Source organism: Muntiacus reevesi, chromosome 22, assembly GCF_963930625.1.
Source record: "Muntiacus reevesi chromosome 22, mMunRee1.1, whole genome shotgun sequence".
Taxonomy (NCBI): domain Eukaryota; kingdom Metazoa; phylum Chordata; class Mammalia; order Artiodactyla; family Cervidae; genus Muntiacus; species Muntiacus reevesi.
In genome coordinates, this window is record NC_089270.1 from 1,173,409 (window position 1) to 1,185,735 (window position 12,327).

Consider the following 12,327-nt stretch of genomic DNA (forward strand, 5'->3'; position numbering starts at 1 on the left):
CTTGCTCATGCAACATGTCCATCTTGGGTCAGATAAAGCTATTCAGGAGCAGAGTCCAGCCTACATCTGGAACACTGACAGCTGTCGTGGCAGAGGAAGAAGAAAATATGGATAACCATGGTTCGCTCTTTTACCCATCAGCGAAAAATATCATTTCTATTCACATAGCGTTGGTAGCAAGTCATGTGGCCGAACCTGAATCAATGGGCAAGGAAGTACACTCTTCCTCTAAGGAGAGATAAAAATATGCTTCAATAATAACCTTGTACCACAGTCCACCCTTCTGACCACACACATTTGCTTTCCTTCCCCTTGACAAGAGTGACAATCCAAAGTCCCAGGTGGTAGGGCATCAGGATTGTATGTTTCTATCAGGTCTTAATCTGGAGGCCAAAGAACTAAGAAGTTGAGTCTACCTTTCACGCCACACGTGTGGTAGGCAGTGGTGGGAGGGGCAGGGCTGAGAGCACCTCATGAGTGCTCCTGCGTGGGGAGCAGGAGAGTGGGGGTCACCTGGTGTCACTGGTCCACGGCAGCTCTGACCTTCACTGGGCAGGGGCTGGGAGACCTTCTGGAAAAGGACCTTGCCCAGTCACCTGTTCGCTGTGGCCATTCTCTCCACTCCTGGGACCTCCCTTTTCCACTCTCTTTCTTGGCTACGTGTAAGAGGCACTGGAGGATTTCTTTTCCTTGGAGAAATGAGCATGTCTCCTGGGCTGTTTCTTGGTTATCAAAGGCACCGGGGCCCAAGGTTTGCGGTCAGTCTCTTCCAGCAGAGCTGGAGGCACAGGGCTCAGAAACGCAACCAGCTCTATTGCCTTCAGTCAGCTCCATGCGCCCACAGACACACCCACAATCCACCCGGAGAGAGACGCACCCTCTCCCTGGACTTCAACGCAGGCGCCTGAAGCTTATCAGGAACTGGGAGAAAGCTACCATTCGTCTCTGCAAGGACTTGTGGGTGTCACCTGAAGTCTTTCAGAGATGTTAACAGTAGGCGTCTGAGCCACACAGCTGATTTGTGGAAGGCAGTGCTTTGACTGGCTTTTGTCATTCAGAGCCCTTTTCAGATCCACCTTTCACTGGTTGGAGGTGAGAATCATTTCTATACTCAGATGTGTAAAATTTCTGTTTTTTGGAATCTCCTTATTTCTTTTCATTCCTACTTGTACACGGGATAGTTCTTCTCCGAGTGTTTCTTACAGTACCTTGTCCCACGCAGACAGCAGCCAGCAAAGCATACTCTAGCATTCTGCTAGCCCAAACCTCAGCTCATTAGTGTATGATCTTGGTGCTTGTGTCCAGCTCTTCAGACCCCTGGGCTGTAGCCTGCCAGGCTCCTCTGTCCATGGGATTTCCCAGGCGAGCATGCTGGAGTGGGTTGCCATTGCCTTCTCCAGGGCATGTTCCCAACCCAGGAATCAAACCTCCATCTACTCCACAAGTTATCACAGGAGACAGTTTTACCAAGTATCATACATACCATGTACCATGGGCTTCCCTAGTGATTTGGCTGGTAAGGAATCCGCCTGCAGTGTGGGAGACCTGGGTTCGATCCCTGGGTTGGGAAGATCCCCTGGAGAAGGGAAAGGCTACCCAATCCAGTATTCTGGCCTAGAGAATTCCATGGACTATATAGTCCATGGGGTCACAAAGAATAGGACATGACTGAGCGACTTTCACTTATACCAGGTACCAAATGCCACCGTCCAGCCTCCAACAGACGTCCCCTCACTGCGGTCCACCAGGCCCTGGAGCCAGTGCCGCGGTTTGAGGACCCCACGCAGCAGCGTCTCGCTCCTGGCACCCAGTCCTGTAGACTCTGTGACAGGCCGAGTTACCTCACCGCAGAAGTCCCTCTGAAACCGCCCCCCAGCACGGGGGCACGTCCCCTTCACCTCCTTCCCATCGCAGGGCTGGTCCACCATTTATAACGCAGGAGGATGGAGCAGCCTCTGTCAGTTTTGCCAAAATAGAGAGAAAAGAGATGGAGGAAACACGCAGTCGCTTAAAGCCTCAGTGTAGGCGTGACCTGTGTCCCTTTCACTTACTGTCATTAGCCAGAGCAAATCACGCACCCAAGTCTGACATCTACCGGACAGGGAAGCATCATCGTTCCCCAGAGAAGGGGAGCAACCCACGATGCCATCCTCCACACTTGCCTATGAGACAATAGCTCAGAGAAGCACCCAAGAAGAAGAAAAACTAATATATTCTGCAGTGAAAATTATTTTTTAAGCTTCAAGTTTGAAAATGTTGAGGTGAACATATGACTGAAATGGTTTCTATCTGCATTTTGTAAAACTTTTATGAAAGCATCTAATTGGGTACATACACAGTGATTACTGGGAAGGACACCTCCGTGCAGAAGGTTGTCTTCCGAGCACGGGTGACGACGCTGCGGCTGGAGGAGGCGGCTCTGAGACCTGGCCCGGCTCAGACGTGGGCCCAGGGGCAGCCCGGCTCTCTGGGAATCAAGGCTTTCGTCAGGCACATCGTGGCTGCACGATGATCTCCAAGGCTTCTCCCAAGTCTCCATTTTTATTATAATCTACATATTTTCAAAGGTTTTTCAAGAAAATTGTTATTCTTTGAAAATGTTATTACATATTTCAGAATACAACACTAAATTGCCTTTTCACTTTTTTGTGTTTCAAACAATAAGCCATTTACATGAAACAAACATTTTTAAGAGCGTGTTTGATCCTGCGACTGTTTCACCATGTGCTATTCTAGTCCTCTGTTTGGAACACAAAAATCATTTCCAAAGCAACTAATTATAGTATAAGTCACAAGTGTTGGATTACTGCTGCTGGTAGGAAATTAGAAGCAACCATCATGCAAATATTAAAAGCTTCTTATTTTTGAAGCTCTCCCCAAAACTAGTACAAGATAAAAAAAAATGCAGGAAAGACATATACAACATCCAATATAGAAATGAACTTCTCAAGTTGGCTTTGTGAGTGATCAGCTTAGCATGAATCGGAAGAGAATTATTTTCTGTCTGGGACTTTATACTTTCCCTGAAATCGGTGGAGCCTGTTTGTGTGGATCTATTTCTGGTTCTCTTTTCTGTTCTGTTCGTCTATGTATCTGTTCCTCTGCCAATACCACACTCTCTTGATTACTGTGTATTAAGTCTTAATATTAGGCAGTGATTCCTCCCACTTTCTTCTTTGTCAACATTGTTTTCGGTATTCTAGGGCCATGCCTCTTCATCCAAATTTTAGAGTCAGCTTGTTCATGTCTACAAAACTTGCTTAGGTTTTAATAGGGATTGAATTAAGCCTATGGATCACTTTAGGGAGAACTGACATATTTACTGTGCTGTGTTCTACAAACACAGGGTGTCATTCCACTTATCACATCTTTGATTTCCTTCATCAGCGTTTTATAGTTTTAGACATACAGATCCTATACATATTTTGTTAATTATACACATGCATTCGTACATGCTAAGTTGCTTCAGTCATGTCTGACTCTTTGTGACACTATGGACTATAGCCCAACAGGCTCCGCTGTCCATGGACTTTTCCAGGCAAGAATATTGGAGTGGGTTGCCACTTCCTATTCCAGGGAATCTTCCTGACCCAGGGACTGAACCCATATCTCTTTTTTTATTTTATTTTATTTTATTTTATTTTTATTTTTCAGTGGGTTTTGTCATACATTGATATGAATCAGCCATAGAGTTACACGTATTCCCCATCCTGATCCCCCCTCCCACCTCCCTCTCCACCCGATTCCTCTGGGTCCTCCCAGCCCACCAGGCCCGAGCACTTGACTCATGCATCCTACCTGGGCTGGTGATCTGTTTCACCATAGATAATATACATGCTGTTCTTTCAAAACATCCCCTCACCTTCTCCCTCAGAGTTCAAAAGTCTGTTCTGTACTTCTGTGTCTCTTTTTCTGTTTTGCATATAGGGTTATCGTTACCATCTTTCTAAATTCCATAAATATGTGTTAGTATGCTGTACTGTTCTTTATCTTTCTGGCTTACTTCACTCTGTATAATGGGCTCCAGTTTCATCCATCTCATTAGAACTGATTCAAATGAATTCTTTTTAACAGCTGAGTAATATTCCATGGTGTACATGTACCACAGCTTCCTTATCCATTCGTCTGCTGATGGGCATCTAGGTTGCTTCCATGTCCTGGCTATTATAAACAGTGCTGTGATGAACATTGGGGTGCACGTGTCTCTTTCAGATCTGGTTTCCTCAGTGTGTATGCCCAGAAGTGGTATTGCTGGGTCGTATGGCAGTTCTATTTCCAGTTTTTTTAAGAAATCTCCACACCGTTCTCCACAGTGGCTGTACTAGTTTGCATTCCCACCAACAGTGTAAGAGGGTTCCCTTTTCTCCACACCCTCTCCAGCATTTATTGCTTGTAGACTTTTGGATAGCAGCCATCCTGACTGGCGTGTAATGGTACCTCACTGTGGTTTTGATTTGCATTTCTCTGATAATGAGTGATGTTGAGCATCTTTTCATGTGTTTGTTAGCCATCTGTATGTCTTCTTTGGAGAAATGTCTGTTTAGTTCTTTGGCCCATTTTTTGATTGGGTCATTTATTTTTCTGGAATTGAGCTTCAGGAGTTGCTTGTATATTTTTGAGATTAATCCTTTATCTGTTTCCTCATTTGCCATTATTTTCTCCCAATCTGAGGACTGTCTTTTCATCTTACTTATAGTTTCCTTTGTTGTGCAAAAGCTTTTAATTTTCATTAGGTCCCATTTGTTTTTTTTTGCTTTTATTTCCAATATTCTGGGAGGTGGGTCATAGAAGATCTTGCTGTGATTCATGTCGGAGAGTGTTTTGCCTATGTTCTCCTCTAGGAGTTTTATAGTTTCTGGTCCTACATTTAGATCTTTAATCCATTTTGAGTTTATTTTTGTGTATGGTGTTAGAAAGTGTTCTAGTTTCATTCTTTTACAAGTGGTTGACCAGTTTTCCCAGCACCACTTGTTAAAGAGGTTCTCTTTTTTCCATTGTATATCCTTGCCTCCTTTGTCAAAGATAAGGTGTCCATAGGTTCGTGGATTTATCTCTGGGCTTTCTATTCTGTTCCATTGATCTATATTTCTGTCTTTGTGCCAGTACCATACTGTCTTGATGACTGTGGCTTTGTAGTAGAGTCTGAAGTCAGGCAGGTTGATTCCTCCAGTTCCATTCTTCTTTCTCAAGATTACTTTGGCTATTCGAGGTTTTTTGTATTTCCATACAAATTGTGAAATTATTTGTTCTAGTTCTGTGAAAAATACCATTGGTAGCTTGATAGGGATTGCATTGAATTTATAGATTGCTTTGGGTAGAATAGTCATTTTGACAATATTGATTCTTCCAATCCATGAACACGGTATGTTTCTCCATCTGTTTGTGTCCTCTTTGATTTCTTTCATCAGTGTTTTATAGTTTTCTATGTACAGGTCTTTTGTTTCTTTAGGTAGATATACTCCTAAGTATTTTATTCTTTTTGTTGCAATGGTGAATGGTATTGTTTCCTTAATTTCTCTTTCTGTTTTTTCATTGACAACCCAAAACCTATGGGACACTGTAAACGCAGTGCTAAGGGGAAGGTTCATAGTATTACAGGCTTACATCAAGAAACAAGAAAAAAGCCAAATAAATAACCTAACTCTACACCTAAAGCAATTAGAGGAGGAAGAAATGAAGAACCCCAGGGTTAGCAGAAGGAAAGAAATCTTAAAAATTAGGGCAGAAATAAATGCAAAAGAAACTAAAGAGACCATAGCAAAAATCAACAAAGCTAAAAGCTGGTTTTTTGAAAAAATAAACAAAATTGACAAACCATTAGCAAGACTCATTAAGAAACAAAGAGAGAAGAACCAAATTAACAAAATTAGAAATGAAAATGGAGAGATCACAACAGACAACACTGAAATACAAAGGATCATAAGAGACTACTACCAGCAGCTCTATGCCAATAAAATGCACAACTTGGATGAAATGGACAAATTCTTAGAAAAGTATAACTTTCCAAAACTGAACCAGAAAGAAATAGAAGATCTTAACAGAACCATCACAAGCAAGGAAATCGAAACGGTAATCAGAAATCTTCCAGCAAACAAAAGCCCAGGACCAGATGGCTTCACAGCTGAATTCTACCAAAAATTTAGAGATGAACCCATATCTCTTAACATCTCCTGTATTGGCAGGCGGGTTCTTTACCACTAACTAGCATCACCTGGGAAGGCTAACTGAAGTAAGTATTTCATTATCTTTGGAGTGAATGTAAATGGTATTACATTTTTAATTTCAATTTCTTCATGGTTTGTTGTCAGTTTATAGAAATGCAATTGACTTCTGTATATTGGTACTGTGTCTTGCAGACTTGCTAAACTCACTTACTAGTTCTAGAAGTTGAAAAATACTGTTTTCTTATACATACTCTAAGACTTCCTATATGGACAATCATACCACCTACAAACACAGCTTTATATCTTCCTTTCCAATCTGTATACCATTTATTTCTTTTCCTTGACTCATTTAGTGGCCAGAACTTCCACATTCAGTACTAATAAGTTGTTACTGATCTTTTTTAAAAATTTATTTATTTCACTTGGAGGCTAATTACTTTACAACATTGTGGTGGTTTTGCCATACATTCCCATGAGTCAGCCATGAGTGCACATGTGTTTCCGCATCCTGAACCCCCCTCCCACCTCCCTCCCCATCCCACCCCTCAGGGTCATCCCAGTGCACCAGCCCCGAGCACCCTGTCTCATGCATCGAACCTGGACTGGAAAGCATTCAGCCTTTTACCGTTTAACATACTGTTGGCTGTAGTTTTTTTTTTTCTTCTTCTAACAGATGTTCTTTATCAAGTTGGGGTTGCTCCTTTTTATTTCTAAATTTCTAAGAATTTTTATCATGAATGGGTGTTGGATTTTGTCAGATGCTTTGTCTGGGTCAATGGATATCATCATATTATTTTTATTCTTTAGCTTGATCATATGTTGGACCACACTGATTGATTTTCTAATATTAAACCAGCCTTGCCCATCTGGAATAAATCCCACTTGGACATAGTGTATAGTTTTTATGTTGTTGGATTTGGTTTGCCAATATTTTGCTGAGGATTTTTTACATCTAAATTCAGGAGTGATATTGGTCTGTGTGGGGTTTTGTTTTGTTTTTATTCTTTGTCTGGTTTTGGTATCAGGACAATACAAGCTTTGCAAGTATGATTGGGAAGTGTTCCTCTTCTACTTTCTGAAAGGGGTCGTATACAACTGGTGTTAATTCTTTCAACATTTGGTAAAATATTCCATGGACGACATCTGGTCCTGCAGATTTCCTTATCAGGAGATTTTAAATTAAAATTTCAAGGACTATTCATGTTATCTATTTCATCACAGTTGGGTTTTGATAGTTTGTGGTTTTCAAGAAATCCATCCATTTCTTCCAAATTTTTGAGCATAAAGTTGTTCAGAGCGTTTCCTTACTGTCTTTTTGATGTCTGCTGAATCTGTACTAATACCCTCTGTTCCATCCTGATTTTGATGATTTGTGTCTTCTGTATTTTTATTTTTGTCAGTCTTGCTAGAGTTTGTTAATTTTATTTTTTTTGCAGAATCAATCTTTTTCCATTGATTTTGCTGTTGTTTTCTATGTTTCAGTTTCGTAGGTTTCTGCCCTTTACGATTTCTTTCCTTCTGACTCACCTTTTTCAGGTTTCTTGAGACGGAAGCTTAGACTGTTTATCTGAGGCCTCTCCTCATTTCTGATCAGTGTTCAGTGCCGCACACTTTCCCCTTGGGACCGCTTTAGCGGCATCCTTCGCCTGACACTTTGAAAAGAATGCTTCTCTGTAACACTTGGTCAGCAGCAGCCAGAGTTGCTCTTGGCCCACTGAACAAAAACACCCTGGGTGACCTATGCACAAGCACTCACCTAGAATCACAGACAGCTTCTCTCACACACTGTAAGGAGAGCTCCAGGGCACCGTTACACCGACACACTCAGATGGCAGCGAAGCTCAAACGTGAGCTGAACAAGCAAAGCGCTCTTCCTGCCTCGGTAGAAACGCTCTTCTCAGACTTTGCACACCTCTGGAGAGAGGGCAGGGGTACTACTAAATCTATTCCATGCCTGGAAAATTCTATGCTGTCTTATATCCTTACTGGAGAGATACTGAAACGGAAGAAAGTGCGTCTTCTGGGAAGAAGCACAGAGAAAGCTGGGGTGAACAAAACACGCAGGTGCATTTGTGTAAAGGTGCAGGGGAGGGAAAGAGACAGCGATTCTCTAAGAAAAGATGCTCAACGTCAGCAGTCATCAAGGACGTGCAAACCAAACCGCAAAGATACCACTTCATGCCCACGGGGGTGGTTAGAATAAAAAAGAGACAGACAGTACTGGCAAGAAGGTGATAAACTGGAGACCTCTGCACTGTGTGTGGGGTATAAAATGCTGCAGCTCTCTTGGAAACTAGTTCAATAATTCCTCAAAAAATTAAATATAGTTGCTACTGCTGTGATATGAATTTCACATTTAAAAATGGTTGAGGTGATAAATTTTGTTATTTTACCACAATTTTAAAAAGTTAAACATAGAATTACCATATGACTCAAAAGTTCTACTCCTAGGTATCTATCCAAGAGAAATGAAAACATATTTCCATATAAAGTTTTGTGCATGAATGTTCACAGCAGTATTATTCATAATAGTCAAAAGATGGAAATAACCCAAATATACATCAACTGATAAAGAGGTAAATAAATGGAATATGGAATATTATTTGCTTGTTTATACTAATATATATATATATATATATATATAGAGAGAGAGAGAATACATTATTCCATAGAAAGGAATATTATTCAGCCACAAAAAAGAATGCAGTATTGATACATGCTTCACCAAGGATGAACCTTGAAAACATTATGTTCAGTGAAAGAAGATAGTTACAAAAGGCCACACTCTGTATGATTCCGTTAATGTGAAATGTCCAGAACAGGCGAATGTGTGGAGACACAAAGAAGATGAATGCTTTCTGTGGGGCAGGAAGGGTGAGGACTGACTGCCCCTGGGGGGGGTTTCTCTTTAAGGAGTGGAGATGCTCTGGAATTAGACAGTGGTGATGGTTGCCAAACCTTGTGAATGTACTAAAACCCGCTCAATTGCATACTTTAAACGGGTGAGTTTTATGTGAATAAAATCACAATTTTTAAAAGAGTACACAGGACGCACTAAGGAGAAGGGCCTTTCCTGGGAGCCCGGGAGGGGAGCCAGCTCCGGGACTCGGCAGCGCCGGGTCGACCCGGCCTCTCAGAGCAGCTGAGCTGGGGGTGGGCAAGGAGGGGCAGGCAGGATCTGAGCCTGCTCTTGCTGACTTTGGACCTCAGGACAACTGCATCCTCAAGAAATGTGATCATCGCCTTAGATGGGAGGAGTTCTAGGCTTCAGACTGAAAGAAGAAAAGCCTAAGAAGGCAAAATGAAAAAGCAAGAAGGAGCCGGCAGTGAGAAGGAACAGGGGTTAAGTGCAGGCTTGTGTGGCCCCCAGACAGCAGCTGAGGGTGAGGGAGGCTGACGCCAGGGTCTCCACCAGGCTGCCTGCAGGCAGTGGGTTCCGTCTTCCCCGACTGACATTCATCTGGAGGGCATATGTGACTTTCACTTCTGATTTTTCGATATTTCTGGTACATTTTTCAGTAATTGACGTCCCTTTTGGAGCTGAAGAACAACCACCTCTTTCATACTTAGGAGACGCTTGGCATCCTAGCTATCTACTCTGTTCAAAAAGATTAACTACTAGAGAAAAACATAATTTCTTATTGAAAATAGGTTTGGACCAACTTCAGGTTTTTAAAATCATGCCTGCATTCCTGTGGATCTGATACTGTTATGAGCGTGTATATCTTACCACTGTGAAGTCAGGGTGGAAAATACATCATCTCTCTCAGATTCCTGGAATAACTTCAGAAGTTCTGGGTCCCCAGATAAGTGTGCAAGAATGCGCAATTCGATCTGCGAGAAGTCTGTCAGATAGAGCTCTGCGTTAATTCAGAACCTATCCACAACACACCTCACTGTTGCCGCCCACCCCAGGCGACCTCAATCTCCCCTCCCCACGGGGAATCAAGGTCGGCACGCCCACCTCCCACCTGCCAGGCCCCTGGGCGCCCGGGCTCTTGGCCATCCCTGGGGCTAAGAGTCCCTGTGACCTCGTCCATCAGGCTGGCAAGGCCTCCAGGGGGCCGCACTCATTGATCGATTCATCAGAACATCAGAGGTTCAGAAAGGGCTCTCTGTGCCAGGCTGTGTGCCTGGGGTGCGCTAGTGAACAAGACAGATGACGGCCCCTTCCTGTGCAGAGCTGCTACTCGAGGAGAGGGAGACGGTTTGGGGGAATGATGCGGTGTGTGAGACGGTGAGCAAAGAGACGGGAGAGACAGATCGAGGGAAGGAGGTTCCGGAGTGGGTGTGGGCAGGGAGGCTGTCATCGAGAAAGGGCCGAGGCAGCAGGGCCAAGGATGTTCCGGAGTGGGTGTGGGCAGGGAGGCTGTCATCGAGAAAGGGCCGAGGCAGCAGGGCCAAGGAGGTGGAGGAGGGAGCAGGACCACGCTGGGCAGAAGGCTCCACGAGGGGCCGGAGGTGGGGCTGCGGGCAGAGGGACCAGCACGGCTGCAGCGAGCGGGAAGGGGCGCCAGGGTGACGGGACAGAAGCGGGGCGGGGGTGGACTCGGGGGCGCCTCGCAGGGAATCTGGGCTCTAGATGCGGTCACGTGAAGAAGCCCAGGAGGCAAAGCTGTTCTCGGCTACTGTGCCTAAGGAACCTCTGCTTCATATAAATATCTGCCTCGGGATTTACCTTAAAGAATGAGTTCTGTAAGTGCCTTTGGATTATTCAATTTCTAAATATTTGAACATGTGAATCACAACGTGGGCTCCAGGGACATGGCGTGCCTACCGTGGCCTGTGCCTACCTGCTGCCAGGAAGGTGTGGCCTTCGGATGAAACAAACGCCGTCCTTGGGGAGATGGTGAGTTCGTCCTCTTCACCTGAATCATTATGAGTTCAAGAGCACTTGGTGAACTGTTCGTGAGCTGATTCATAGCTATTCCGCACACAAAGTTATTTTAACATCACTCGGAAGTCACAAGAGTATTTTTCTAATTTTTCTTAATGCAATTTTAAAACATCCTAAGACTGCTGAAAGGAAACTAGACTTTCTGCTGTTAAAATTTCCTATTCTGTGCAGAATTCTTAGTGAAGAAAAGGTCAAACACTGCCCCTCTGCGCCCTCTGCGCCTCGCCAATAGGAGGCCTCCTTTGGGGAAGGTCTACCCATGGAACGTACGGTGAAGGGCTGGCGGAGGCCAAGCTGCCGCCCACCTCCAGGAGTTCTGTTCGCGTACAACGATGTGCCCGTTAGAAGGACTGCTCATGGCGCTTCACTGTTTGGCTTCGACCTTCTAGAAGCAGCAGTTCCCGAAGCCAAGGGGGCAGGAGTTTACTGGGAATGGGCCACAGAACCCGACTTTGCTCAGGCTTGACCTTTTCTTTTTTAGAAATGTCATCACCCGCGTGGCAGTGGGGTGGGTTGAGAGAAAGAAGAGTGTTGCTACGCTTTTACAAACATTTCCAGTAATTTTCAGACCTTAATAAAAGCCGGCTCCATCGTCTGTTTCTTCTCTGTTGGGAAGCTGGCAGGGGAGAGGTGGTGGGAGGGGAGCCGCTTCCCTGTTGTAATTATCATCTATTTTCACTTATAAACTGCTAGAGGGGAGGGGCCGTGCCACTTTAGCTGAGTTTTATTTTTCAACGTATATTTAAATCCTGGTCATGCAAATACAGAGGAGAACTTCAGGAAAGAAAAGCAGTTACTTAAACAGAAAAACAATTACAAACATTTCTAGGCTTCAAAAAAAATGTTACTCAAGATTTTTGTGAAGTAAAAAAAATGTGTTACCTTTAAAACTTTGAGGTTTAGTTATCTGAATTGGGTGCTTGGAGATACCTTGGATGTTCTGCGAATAATAAAGGGGAAACTGCTTTAGTTGAAATATCTTCTCTTAATCTGAACCATTTAATGGCATTTAAAATGTGTTACAGTTTAAAATATATATATATATCTTTTTATTGGAGAAGGAAATGGCAACCCACTCCAGTATTCTTGCCTGGAAAAGTCCATGGACAGAGGAGCGCAGTGGGCTGCAGTCCATGGGGTTACAGACTGAACACACACACACATGCGGAGAGTGGAGGGAGATGGGTTGGTGGCAATAAACTGGAAGAACTGAGAATATATGTATGTATTTGGCTGCCCCGGGTCTTAGTTGCAGCATTTGAAGTC

At 43.8% G+C, this 12,327-nt stretch overlaps 1 long non-coding RNA gene across 1 annotated transcript; it reads right to left on the reverse strand.

The window, feature by feature from the left end:
* Positions 1–9,898: 9,898 nt before the first annotated feature.
* LOC136153076 (uncharacterized) lies at positions 9,899–12,003 on the reverse strand. Its single transcript, XR_010660327.1, has 3 exons — positions 11,944–12,003; positions 10,958–11,032; positions 9,899–10,009 (listed from the first exon to the last, which is right to left on the reverse strand). It is a non-coding gene; the product is annotated as an uncharacterized lncRNA (long non-coding RNA).
* Positions 12,004–12,327: the final 324 nt, after the last annotated feature.